We start from the raw sequence: 14,044 nt of genomic DNA on the forward strand, positions 1-14,044 counted from the left end.
CAATATTCTGCTCTGCCATAGGCCAAAGCAGCTTTATTCATTAACCAATGAATATATAAGCAACTTATATACAGAAGGACATCCCACATCATTCCTGGAACAGGCGGTACAGAACTATTTGAATTAGGTTAGAGGTGAGGCATAGCCCAATCCCTGAGAAACAGAGGTTTAACCATAAACAGGAATGAGCCTAGTTTGCACATACTTTAAGATGGCTTTTAAGCCTTGCTTTTAAGCAGGTTGGTTCTTTATACTATCATATATATTCAACTTTTCTCTAAAAGTATTTTACTAGCTCTTTTTTGTTTGCTTGCTTGTTTTTTGTTTTTGAGACAGGGTTTCTGTGTAGTTCTGGCTGTCCTGGAAGTTGCTCTGTAGACCAGGCTGGCCTTTAGCACTCAGAGATCCACCTGCTTCTGCCTCTCAAGTGCTGGGATTAAAGGTGTGCATCACCACAGCCCATCTAACTCTTATCTCTAGTGAAAACTATCATTGATATCTCATCCATGTCTTTTTCTTTGGAACCTGGTTACACTTCAGTGTATGGAACAATTTAACTATTCCACCAAAATTACTAATGGTAGGCATCATATGAGGGAAGTTTGATCTCAAGGGAAAATGCAATTATATTTAACACAAAGATTTTAATGGAAAATTGTAATTAAGTAAACAGGAATAATATGTCTAAACAAAAGAAAATTTTCAACTAGTACACCTATTTAAAATGGTGTTGCTTTTACTTATTTTTTAAGAGTTATTTTTACTTTGGAGCTGGAGAGAATGCTCAGTGGTTCAGAAGATTTTCTGCTCTTGCAAAGGACCCACGCTTGGTTCCCAGTACCAACATGGTGGTGCACGGCTCCTGTAACTCCAGTTCCGGCAGATCTGTGCGCTCTTCTGGTTTCTGTTGGCACTGCATTCATGGGGTGCACATACATAAACCCAGGGTTGCACACATAGTGGAGTTTTATCTGGAGATCTTCTATAAATGGAAAACTTTTCAGTCACATTTCCACAAGTGTGCATCCACGGTTAACTGGTCCCAGTCGCTTACTAAACTAACGGCACAGAATTAAAAATCAAACACCACACATGGTCACATGAGTTACTCATACACAGCCATGGCCACGCACTCATAGCCAGAGAAGGAATCACGTGCGACTTTCAGAAGAATGCTACAGGATGCGAACACCCTTCCACATCTCAGCACATAGGCGTCTGTCTCATGGCTCACAAAACACTGCTACACCTGATTAGACCGTTTGGCAGCCTCGAGACTACATTTCCCAGAAAGGACTGCAACGTAAACTCGCTCTCTAGCAGAGCCAGCGCTTATGTCACTTTCTGGTGTTGGGCAGCCGCTGGTATTGATGTGGTAATCCGGCTGTGGGCAGTAGGCAGCCGGACCCAGGAGGGAACAAGCGGAGAATCTGGAGCTATCCGGAAGCTCCGCGGAGAGTATGGGAGCAGGCGCCACGGACCAAGAGTCTCAGCCTTCGGAGTAATCGCGACGTCTGCGCCACCGTTGGTTTTTTTTTTTTTAAATAGGCTTTCCGATTCTGGACTACATTTCCCGTCGTACTCCGCTGCTAGCGCTCAGATGATGCCCTCTTCCTATGCCCAATTTCTCATGCAACTTGGTAGATGTAGGATAGTTTTGGAAGGGTCCTCCACCTTCTGAAATTAGGGATGTTTTGCTTTTAGCACTATGTTTGCCTTTGTTTATTCTGAGACGAAGTAGTATTTTATTGTATGTATATATAAAAAACATTAAAGCAGATCTGGAGTTAATTAAAATTATTTACAGTAAAATGATTGTTTTAAAAAAGGATTTATTTATTTGTATGTGTGTGGGTGTTTTGCTTGCATGCAGTGCCCACAGAGGCCAGAAGAGGGCGTTGGATCCTCTGGAACTGGATTTGCCATGTGGGTGCTAGAACAAGGGCAGCAAGTTCTTCTAACCCCTGAGCCATCTCTCTAGCCCCTACATTTGTAAACAAGTTTAAGCGCAGGGCTTAATAGACGCTTAAAATAAGCAAATAAAAAAAAAAGAATAAGGCAAACCCAAGTTTGAGTATAGCCTTTTAAAGGATACATACATATACATACATACATACATACATACATATATATATATATATATATATATATATATATTTTTACAGGAACAATACAGGACCATCTAAATGATCTTTTTTAGGTTTGCTGTCCAGCAGCGGGGAAACTGTTGAGTGAGTCACGGCTTCCCCTACCATAGAATGTTGTATGGGTAATAACATGGTGCCTATAAATGTGCTTGTAAGGGTACACTTCTCATTACATCGTGCTAAGTATCTTTCATAATTATTTCGCTTAAAATTAGAAATATTTGTAATGTGTCAGGTATCCTTTATGATCCTTACAAATTAGCATTTCTTCCTTCCTCCCCTTCCCTTCTTCTTCTTCTTCTTCTTCTTCTTCTTCTTCTTTTTCTTCTTCTTCTTCTTTTCTTTTCTTTTATTCTGAGACAAGGTTCCTCTGTAGCTTTTGATGCTTGTCCTGGAACTAGCTTTTGTAGACCAGGCTGGCCTCGAACTCACAGAGATCCGCCTGCCTCTGCTTCCCGAGTACTGGGATTAAAGTCGTGTGCCACCACCACCTGGCACAAAGTAGCAATTGTTTAGTGAACTCAAGAAGTGGTTATGTGACAACACTATAGAACCTTGGATTTTTTTGTTATTTGATTTTTGTGGGGGCCATTGTGTGCCATGAAAACCTGAGTGGTGTGGGTTCTCTCCTTCCACCATGTAGGTCATGGGAATCAAACTCAGATTGCCACACTTTATCCACTGAACTATTTCATTAGCCACCCACGGTGTCGTTCTCTTTCATTGCTTTGTTTTCTTGTTTTGAAGCTGTGTATCAGTAGTGGTTGATTTCTTTTTGCTGAATGTTCATACAGTTGTGCAAATGATCTAGTTGTGAATAACTTTCACTTGTAACTGATGTGCAGTTTCTTGAGGAGTCCAGGAGGGGGTGTGGGAACTCCTGGAGCTGGAGTTATAGGCAGTTGTGGATGCTGGGAACTGAACCCAAGTCTTCTGCAAGAGCAGCAAGTGCTCCTAACCACCGAGCCATCTCTTGCCCCTCAAACTCGTCTGATTACTGGTGTTATAGTCTATTATTATGGCTGTGCTAAACATGATTCCCCACTTACCTACTTGTGGACTTAACCTATTAATGTACTAATTTTGTGTGCTAGAGGTAATGGGCCAAGCAGTGTTTTAATTAATACAGTTTCTGTGTGGTTATTTCAGGGCTAAGCTAGCTGGGCAGCTAGGAACCAACAAGTGGATCCCCTCGTTGCAACATGGCAGCGATGCAGCAGCCACCCTTAGGTCCATCTAGTCGCTGACTCCTCCTGTGGTTTCCTCTACTCTGAAATGTAACCAAACACCATGACCACTGTCAACTCTGAAGTAGCCCCTCTTGAACTTTTCCATGACTTAAAGGGAATGATGGAAAAAGAATGACCTTGTGCTTAGAGCTCAGTTTACTGGGGGGGGGGGGGGGGGGAGACCCTTCTACAGCGTCACGTTTTGATCCTATTCTGATTATAAGCAAAAACTGCACGAGGGCAGGCAAGATAGCTCAGTGGGTAAGTGCACCTGCCACAAAAGCCTAACGACCTGTGTTGAATCCTGGGACCCACAAGAAGTCAGGTGCACTGGCTCATATCTATAATCCCAGAACTCCTGCAGTTGGATGAGAGGCAAAGACAAGAGAATCACCTGGAAGCTTCTGGGGGCTATTCTGGCTTGCGCAGTATGGCCAAAACGAGAACCTCTGCCTCGGTAAGGCAAGAGAGCCACTGCAAAAGTTATCCCTGACCTCCACACCATTGCCTCAGCATGCACGCGCTGGCATTCACGCACGCACAATAAAGGAAAATTACTTGTAAAGGCCCCGTGGTGTATTCCATCCAATTCTACCTGGCATATGACTTCAGTCACAGTGGCAAGCGACACAGCAGTCACAGCCACCGACCTCACTGGTAAAAAGACTCATTTCCATGCTGATGCGAGGAGCCATGGACAGAAGTGATGAGTGCCTCTGAATACACTCATCAGGTTCATGAAGCAGAAGAGCCCAGAGGACTGCACAGGCACCGCCATAGCACAGGCACCGCGGCACATCGGTCTGTCACTCACCTGAACAGTGGCCTCCTGTTGTGCCCCTTTCGGACTCCTTCCCTTGCTCTAGGATGGATATCACATCAGGTTTGGATATGGTAATACCTAAAGAAGAGGAAAAACACATCATATGGTCATGCTGAGAGGCCTTGAAATAGCGATCCAGAGCTCTCTCACTGAGTAGGGAGACAACTGCAGAAAGTGCCAAAAGAAAATGCAATAGAGCAGTGGAAGGCAGGACTTTAAGCAACTGGCTGCCTTTTGTACACTCAAAGGTGACCAGTCATGGAACAGAATGGTACCCAATAACTGACAAGGAAGGGGCACGCCCAGGAAGATCCAGACTAACAGAGCAGACCCCTGTGCCCAGGGAGACCAGATGGCTATAGTTCTCAATCCTCACATCTCTGCAGAGATCCTCTGAACAGGCTCGAGGCACTCAAGACAGATGTGTGCCTTCTGGCTTATGGACCTAAGGGTAGCTGCTGCATTGCTGCCATGTCTTGGTAGACAGATGTGTGCCCACACATGCTCTTAAATGTTTAGTCAGGTCAAGAATCCAGTCACACACCCCTCCCATCACTTCTTTTTAAAAAAACCAAAAAAAAAAATAAATAAATAAAGTTACGATAAAAATACTCATAACATCTTCACCATTTTTAAGCATACAGTTCAGCAATATTAAGAACACTCACAGACTGGAGAGATGGCTCAGTGGTTAAGAGCACCGGCTTCTCTTCCAGCGATCTTGAGTTCAATTCCCAACAACTGTATGGTGGCTCACAGTCATCTATAGTTAGAGATAATGTCCTCTTCTGGTGTGCAGGCATAAATGCAGATAGAGCACTCATACACATGAAATAAATAAATCTTTAAAAAAAAAAAGAACATCCATATTGTTTGGCAACTTTCACCTGATCCATCCTCAGTGCATCTGGCAGAATCCTCATGAATTTTGCAGAGTGCAATTGACAAGCTATAAAATGCACACCTGCTAAGTGCTGTACGGATGGATGCTGGCAGGTTTGTACACCTGTGTACCTGGGTTACCACCACTAAGTCAAGTGGGCATGTCCTTTGTACCCCTTCCTGGACCACCCCTGAAGCCCTACCAGGAAGCTGGTCCTTTGCAGAAATCACTCCTGATTATATTTCTGTTTTCATAGACCCTACATTTTTCTAAGCATAGCTCTGAGCTACATGGGTGTTTTAGAGCCCGTGTAACACTGACTTCATGCCACTTTCCATTTCCAGGGTTGCCTCCACCACCTTTCTGATTTCGAATCGCTTCGCCATAATCAAGAGTGTATAGGGGTTGAACCTTCCAATACCCTTTTAAAGCCTGGCAAGGATTTACTAGGTAGATTACTAGTGTCCAGCCGGTGGTGGTGCACGCCTTTAATCCCAGCACTTGGGAGGCAGAGGCAGGCAGATCTCTTTGGGTTCGAGGCCAGCCTGATCTGTAGAGCTAGTTCCAGAGCTACACAAAGAAACACTGTCTCAAAACACCAAACCCAAATAAACAAATGAAAGAAAAGAAAAAAGAAACCAGAAAGGTCAGTCACAGTAAATAAAAGCCATGGACCACCAGCACAAATTAGAGTCTAGTAAACATCGGGGTGGTTCTTAATCTGCCAGGTCACCCACAAACACAGAAATGACTCTCCATGGCCCTCCTCTCCCCCATTGCTCGGCTTCCCACACGCAGTCACATGTCAGAAGGCTCCTGCCTTTTCAGCTATCATGGGGGCACTTGTGTGTGACAGACACCAAGTTGGGAACCCTGACAAAAATTCCGAGCAGTGGCAGGGAGGAGGAGCAAGCAGAGGTCCCCTCCTGAGAACCTGCCAGCTTTCAATGTCCTTTTTCTGGAAAAGAGAAAAGTAACCATTTTTTTTTCTGTTTCTCTTCTTTTTCAGCATTGGAATCGGGATATGGTACCAAAATGCTATCCTCAAAGCAACACATTAATGAAGTGGAGTCACTGGAGTGGGCGACAGTGGGAAGCCTTACAAACTCGAGTGTCCAAGATGACCGGGAAGGCACAGGCCTGTTTGACAGACATCCAGGAAGTCCAGGCAGGAATGCCAGTCCTGTGTTAATCAGTCATGAAGAAATGCCCACTTTAAACTGGCATGCCTCTCTTACCGTTTACCAGACAAAGTACTGTAGGAATAATAAACGCGAAAAAGACTTCTGGCAAAAGGAGTTCCTCAGTAATCAAGGAATTCTTTCTATTGAGAAGCCCTATAAGTGTAGGGAATATGGGAAGGCCTTTAAATATGGTTCGTGACTAATCCAGCATGAGAATATCCATTCCGGCCAAAAGCCTTATGAGTGTCAAGAATGTGGGAAGGCCTTCAATTCTGGCTCCAGTTTCATACAACACCAGCGAGTTCATACAGGTGAGAAGCCTTGTGCACGTAAAGACTGTGCTAAAGCCTTCAGTCGAAGCTCCCAACTGATCGAACATCAGCGAATCCGTACTAGGGAGAAACCCTATCAATGTACAGACTGTGGCAAGGCCTTCAGCCGGATCTCACATCTTAAAGTACATCACAGAATTCATACTGGGGAAAAGCCCTATGGGTGCCAGGAGTGTGGGAAGACCTTTAGTCGCAGGTCTCAGTTGATTCGACATCAGACCGCTCATACTAGCAAGAAACCCTTTGAGTGTAAAGACTGTGGGAAGGCTTTAATCAAGGATCCACTCTTAGCTGACATCAGAGAATTCACACTGGAGAGAAACCTTATGTGTGCAAGGCATGTGGCAAGACCTTTAGGGTAACCTCCCAGTTTAAGCAACACCAGAGTGTTCATACTGGGGAGAAACCTTACCAGAGTGAGGTTTGCAGGCAGGCCCTCAAGCGGGTCTCACATCTCACAGTGCATTATAAAACCCATACAGAGGAGAAGCCGTGTGACCGTGAGAAATGTGGGAAGGCCTTCAGTCATTGCTCTCCGCTAATTCAATATCAGGTCATCCGTTCCAAGGAAAAGCCCTACGAGTATACGGGATGTAGGAGGAGCGTAAATCGCGCTCCGACTGCCGTTCTGCATCCGAGAGACTGCGCAATAGAGGAACACGTGTGAACGGAATAAATGTAGAAAAGGCGTCCCTCGGCACTTACCCACTATTAATCATCAGGGAATTGGTCCTGGCAAGCAACCATGGAAGTGATGCAGAGAGCCCATTAGCGTAGGGTAAGCACAGCATGTGGGTCTTGGAGAAAGGGAAGCTAAATGTAAATAAGAAGCCTCTATTTAGAGTTGTCTAAACCAAACCAACAGGGAACACTGGGAAATGGTTTTGTCTCCGAGCACATTCCAGAATCTAGTTATGGGATTTTTGTGATGTTTTGTTGTTGCTGTTGTTTTGTTTTGGAGACACAGTCTCTCTGTGTAGCCTTGGCTGGCCTAGAACCCATAAAGATCTACCTGCCTCTGCCTTCTGAATGCTGGGATGTTAAAAGTACGTGCCACGGTGCCAGCTGTAGTCAGAGGGAAGAGGAAGCTAAATCACTCCTGGGTTAACCATGAAGTCAATCCTGCAGACACCGTGAGTGGCAAGAAAAAGAACGAACTGATACTTTTACATGTTAAGAAAGGAAAGACACAACATTGTATTTAGGGTGTGTTGATGCACGCCTTAAATCCTAGCACTTGGGAGGCAGAGGCTGGTGAATTTCTGCGACAGCCAGCTACACAGTGAGACCCTGTCAGAAAGCAACAGCAACCCCACCCCCAAAAGCTATATCTAGGAGAATTAAAATTTATAAAAATGTGTGCGTGCGTGCGTGTGTGCGTGTGTGTGTCTGTGTGTAGATACACGCATGCAAATACTACAGTCCATGTGCAGCGATCAGAGGGCACTTTGTGGAGGTACTCGTTTCTCTCCTTCTCCATGGGGTCCCAGAGGCCGAGCTTAGACTGCCAGGCTTGCCCACTGAGGAATCTCACTGGCCCTTTTCAGAATTCAAAGCACATGCATTGTTTTTAATTCTGGGGAATAGTTTACAAGCTTTGAACACATGCTTGTGTATGGAAACCTGAGTGAGTTCTCAAACACACCGAATGAAGGATCCCGAACTAGAACCACCTACGCAAGGTGGCATTTGCTTATAATCCCTGCCCTTGGGAAGCTGAGGCTGGGGGGGTCGAGTCAAGTTCAAGGCCATGTTGGGCTACAGAGTATCAAACTGTCTTAAAACAGAGATGGCTCCGCTGTTAAAAGCACTGGATGCTCTTCCAGAGGACCCCTGGATTCAATTCTCATCACCCACGTGACAGTTCACACCTGTCTGTAGCTCCAGGTCTAGGGGATCTGACTCCCTCATACAGGCATACATGCAGGTAAAACAGCAACGCGCGTAAATCATTCAAAAAAAGGAGCCAGGCGGTGGTGGCGCACGCCTTTAATCCCAGCACTCGGGAGACAGAGGCAGGCAGATCTCTGTGAGTTAGAGGCCAGCCTGGTCTACAAGAGCTAGGTCCAGGACAGGCTCCAAAAGCTACCGAGAAACCCTGTCTTGAAAAACCAAAAAAAAAAAAAAAAAAAAAAAAAAAAAAAAAAAAAAAAAAAAAAAAAAAAAGAAAGAAAAGAAAAGAAAGAAAAGAAACTACCAAATGCCCAGTCAATAAATTCAAAACAAAGCTACAAAAGAGGCATTAGTTTCACATTCTTTTGCAGTCCAAGCGATCGTTTCTTATTTTTTTTATTAAAAATTTCCGTCTCCTCCCCTCCTCCCATTTACCTCCCCCTCCCCCCTCCACTCCCCCTCCCTCTCCCGTCCGAAGACAAGCGATCGTTTCTAAATTCAGTTGTTTATAAGGCTGGGATCTGGGCCAGGCATTGCTGTGTAGCCCTGGCTGGTCTTCAGTTTGGGGCAGCCCTCTGCCTCAGTCTCACAGCACTGGGTTACAGGCCTGTGACAATGTCTGGCTCTGTTTCTAGTTGAAAACATTCACACTGTGTAAACAGTATATTTTCATTCCTTCTAGACCAGAAGACGTGGAGTCTGTAGGAAAGGGTCTTCTTGCTCTTAGGTGTAGGTGGATTTTTCTGTCCCGCCAGCCAGTTCCCAAAGAACCACACTGAGACTTATTAATTTTTTAAAAATATTTATTTATTATGTATACAATATTCTGTCTGTGTGTATGCCTGCAGGCCAGAAGAGGGCACCAGACCCCATTACAGATGGTTGTGAGCCACCATGTGGTTGCTGGGAATTGAACTCAGGACCTTTGGAAGAGCAGGTAATACTCTTAACCTCTGAGCCATCTCTCCAGCCTGAGACCTATTAATTATAAATACCCAGTTGTTACTAGCTAACTCTCCCATTTTAAATCAACCCATATTTCTTATCTGCGCTCTGCCATGTGTCTTGGTACCTTTTCTCAGTATGGCAAGCACACCTCTCAGAGTCTCCTCACGATTCTTAAGACTCCTTCCCTTCTTCTTTTGTGCTTTCTTTTGGTCTGCCGGTCCCATCTAACTAACCTCTGCCTGTCCAGCTGTTGGACAGGCAGCGTCTTTATTAACCCAATCACAGTGACATGTTTTCACACAGTGTAAAGGAATATTCCACACTGCCCAGTGTCTGATTCTCTTCCTATTTCAGGAATAGCCTTGGTTTTGGACAGTGCTTTTAGTCTCTACATGTCTAGATTGTTTGGGTCATCCTTTGTCTCGTGTCACAGCTAGATTTTTGCTGCTTACCCATCAGCCATACCCAGCAATTGTTAGCATCTGCTTCTTGCTTTAGAATCTGACAATAGGCTTGGCATAGTGGCACAGGCCTATAATCCCGGCAGAGGATTGGAGGCAGAGGCAGGCCAGTTCTCTGTGAGTTTGACACCAGCCTGGTCTACAGAGCCAGTTCCAGGAGAGCCAGGGCTATAGAAAAAAACCCATCTCAAAAAACAAAAAAAAATCTGAAGATAGCAGATTTGAATTTTCCAACCTCCTGCGCAGCTCAGAGTGACCTGTGTGTCTCTGTATTGGCTGCTGGAATCTTCTGGGGACTTCTGGAAAAGAAGTTGATGTTCTAATGAGAGAGATGCTATCCTAAGATACACTGATATGCAACAAAACAGTGTCCCTCAGGGTGGAGGGCCTTTGATGGCATGCAATGTGAAAGACAAATAGCTATGACTGCATCCTCCAAGTGATGCCCCACCCTCGTCTGAGACCTAGCCCTCCCACATCAGCCCCATACATACACTTTCCCACCCACCACTCTGATGGAGGCTATCCCCCAGTGAAGATGTTCAGGTTGAACATCTTGGTCTGATTGAAATACAATCTATCCACTGGGTGGTGGTGGCACACACCTTTAATCCCAGCACCCTGGAGACTGAGGTAGTGGGATTCTCTGAGTTTGAGGCTAGCCTGGTATACAGAGTGAGTTCCAGGACAGCTAGGGTTACACAAAGAAATCCTGACTCAAAAATAAAAAAAACCAACAAAGCAAAAAAGGGGGGCAGAAGAACAGTGTAGCCGGCGCTCCCTGCGTGCCTTGAGCAGCTGGCCTGTGGGGTTTTGTCACATTAGACTCTTCCTTGCTGCTTTGCCACGGTACCACAAACCCAAAAGACATGCCTAATATTTTAACCTCACCAAAGTAATCACAGTCTTTAATATTTTCTGACTTGTGTCTTCATGACTCTCTTTTTAAAAAAGATTTTTGTGCGTTGGCACATCAGCTGATGCTGTCACCTCAGTGTGGCCACCTGGTGAAAATCCACGATGTTTGTTTCTCTATTTCTCTTTGCTGGATATTTAGTTTACTTCTGAGTTTCTGATGGTTTAAAATTTTTCTGATGAGTATATTCCATGTTTTTGTTTGTTTGTTTGTTTGTTTTGTGGCAGCGGTGGCAGTGACTACATCCACGATATTATCTCCAGGCTAGAGTTCTAACAGTAGATACTTACACGGTGCAGCTAAACTCACTGCAGCCCCACTTGGGAACTGTTGTTGGGCCTGGACCGTTGCCACCATCCAACTGCCAGTAGCTGTGAGTCATAACATCAGCGAATTGGACCCAGCTTCTTAGGAAGACCTCTGGGAATAAAAATCCCATTGAGCTGGTGGCCTTTTAGGAGTGCATGAGAAGGATGTTTCCCATCATCCCTGCCAGTGAAATTAGAACTGGTCTGAAAGCTGAGCCTTCTGAGTATGTGAACACACTGCTATCAGTGGGTTAAGGAATTCCTTCTTGGGCTGGAGAGATGGTTCAGAGGTTAAGAGCACTGGCTGCTCTTCCAGAGGTTCTGAGTTCAATTCCCAGCAACCACATGGAGGTTCAAAACCATCTATAAATGAGATCTGGTGCCCTCTTCTGCACCAGACATACACATACAGAACAATAAATAATTAATAAATCTTAAACATATTAATAAATCCTAATTAATAATAATAATAAATTAATTATAATAAATCTTAAAAAACAAAAACCCACACTTCTTTGCAAGGCCTTGAGTCTGGACTAACTTGTCCCAGAATTTGTATGTCTGGCATGGAGAAGCATGGGAGAAAGACTTGCAGTATGAGAGCTACATCTCTCCACACTTGGGAAACAGGTTAGCTGGGTGTGGTGACGAGGAGTAGAGTTACTTGGAAGATTGAGACAGGATCATCACTGGACCACAGAACTTCCAGAAAAGTGTATGGTGTGCTAGTGCATGCCTTTAATCCCAGCAGAGGCAGGCGGACCTCTGGGTCCAAGGCCAGCCTAGTCTACAAAGTGAGACAGGGCTACGCAGAGAAAACCTGTCTCAAAAAACAAATCAAACCGGGCGGTGGTGGCGCACGCCTTTAATCCTAGCACTCGGGAGGCAGAGGCAGGGTCTCTTTGAGTTTGAAGCCAGCCTGGTCTACAGAGCGAGTTCCAGGACAGGCTCCAAAGGTACAGTAAAACAAAACAAACACAAAAACCAAAACCAAAACCAAAACCAATAAAACAAGCAAGGTGTAGTTGAGCACTTAGCCCAGCAGGTGGCACTGTTGTACTGCAAAACGTCTTTTAGTACCTTTGTGGTTTTTTTTTTTTCCCCCCAAAGATTATTTAAAAATACTTTCATCTCTTCTTCCGTTATCCCTGATTAGGTAAATATCTTCTGATATCTTCTGATTCCTTGTGGACAGCTTTACAGGACATAAATATAATAAATTTCACTATTCATTGTTTTGTTGAGACAGGGTCACACTACGTAGCCAAGGCTGAATTTGCAGGTAAGCACCATCCCAATTTTTTTAAAGAATATTTTTATTCCCTAGATCCAGTCGATGTCCTCACCACTATCGTGCCTTAGCACTGAGCTGCCTCTGTAGCTTTAATAGACATTGAATTCAGTGCAATTTAGCTTCCTTCCCGACAGCACGGTTTAAGTGTGCCAGTTGAATGCTGGCATCCCCTCCCCCACTGTAGAAATACAAACCCAAGGAGCTCAGTGTGTCTGCGCCTTACCTCAGCTGCAGGATTAGACCATCCTGTCCTCTGCCTAGGAACTTGAAAAAGTGCAGAAAGTCAGAAGATGTCTAGATGGTGAGACCAATGAGGAGGCTTCTGTCTGTCCATCCATCATCACTTCTCTCCCCATGTATCATTAATTCATGTATATTTGCCTGCTCATCTATCATATATTATTTACCCTTCTATCTCCCACCTATCTATTCTTTCATTTCAAGAAGTGGAAAGATAGTCTGGTTATTTAGAAAAAGGTCTTTTCAATCACGTATGGGTTTCTGCAAATGAGACGATTGAAAGCTTTGTTCTGAAAAATTTTTTATTCACTTCTGCATCTCCAGCTCCTGGGAGCTAAAAGTGTTTTGAAACAGGATCATCATTCTAGCCTAGGCTGGCCTGGAACTCACGATGAAACCAAAGCTGGCCTTGAATTTGTGGCAATTCTCCTGCCTCAGCTCCTCAAGGGCTGAGATTACAGGAACGAGCCACTCCACCCAGAAAAATCACCCAGTGATCTGTTATGGTCTTTGCATGACTACAGGGAGATAGCTAGTTGCCAGAGCAACCAACCAGCGCTATGACAGCTGCGACTCACAGCTCCGTGGGGCAGGGGGATAAAGGGTTAGCAGTAGCAGACGATTTACTCAATCCTGCCTGCTGAATGAAGCACTAGCTCCTCCCCCGCCCCCCAAAAAACACTTCAAGGCTTTCAGAAAGACCAACAGGAAGACAGCCATGTGCTGGGAGAGAGACACACTTCAGTTCGGTGGGGTTAGAAGCTCCCATTCTCAGAGTTCTGGATTTTGTCTTAACTATCGCCCCTGTTCTTATGTGTTCTTTAAAGTGTCCTATAAACAACAACAACAAACCCTGTGTTTCCTTGGTATCTCTCACTCTAGCAATGTAATAGAACTTAAGAAGTGAGGGCCGTGGAAACCCCGTAGAGTCAGAAACAGGCAAAATCGCCAAAGTTTGGGATTTCCATCACAAATAGTGGGGAATTTTGTGGGACCAAGCCTTCGATCTCCAGTTGACGGAGTTGATGCCAGCCAGCAGATATCTTTTGTGGAAAAGGTTTTCAAAGACGTTGATGTGTGTGTTATATGAAGAAAATAGGAAAAGCATGATACACCCTTGCTGCTTTACATTTCTTTACAGTTTTCCCCTCCTCCAGCATTTGTCAGGTCTGTCTACATCCGTGGGAAGTAAAAGCTCTGACGCCAGAAAATTGCGTTTCTTTCTCTTTTCATCCAAGTGGACGTTTTATTTGTTTCAGTTTTTAATACAAGTATTGATTTCTTGGTCCGGCAGGGATAATTTCTATTTTGGCAAAGGGCAGAAAAAGCCTGACTCTTGTCTAGTTCCTATGTCGTGTTCACTACTCCCAAAGCTAATAATGACAT

Source organism: Arvicola amphibius, chromosome 8 (genome assembly GCF_903992535.2).
Source record: "Arvicola amphibius chromosome 8, mArvAmp1.2, whole genome shotgun sequence".
NCBI classification, from domain to species: domain Eukaryota; kingdom Metazoa; phylum Chordata; class Mammalia; order Rodentia; family Cricetidae; genus Arvicola; species Arvicola amphibius.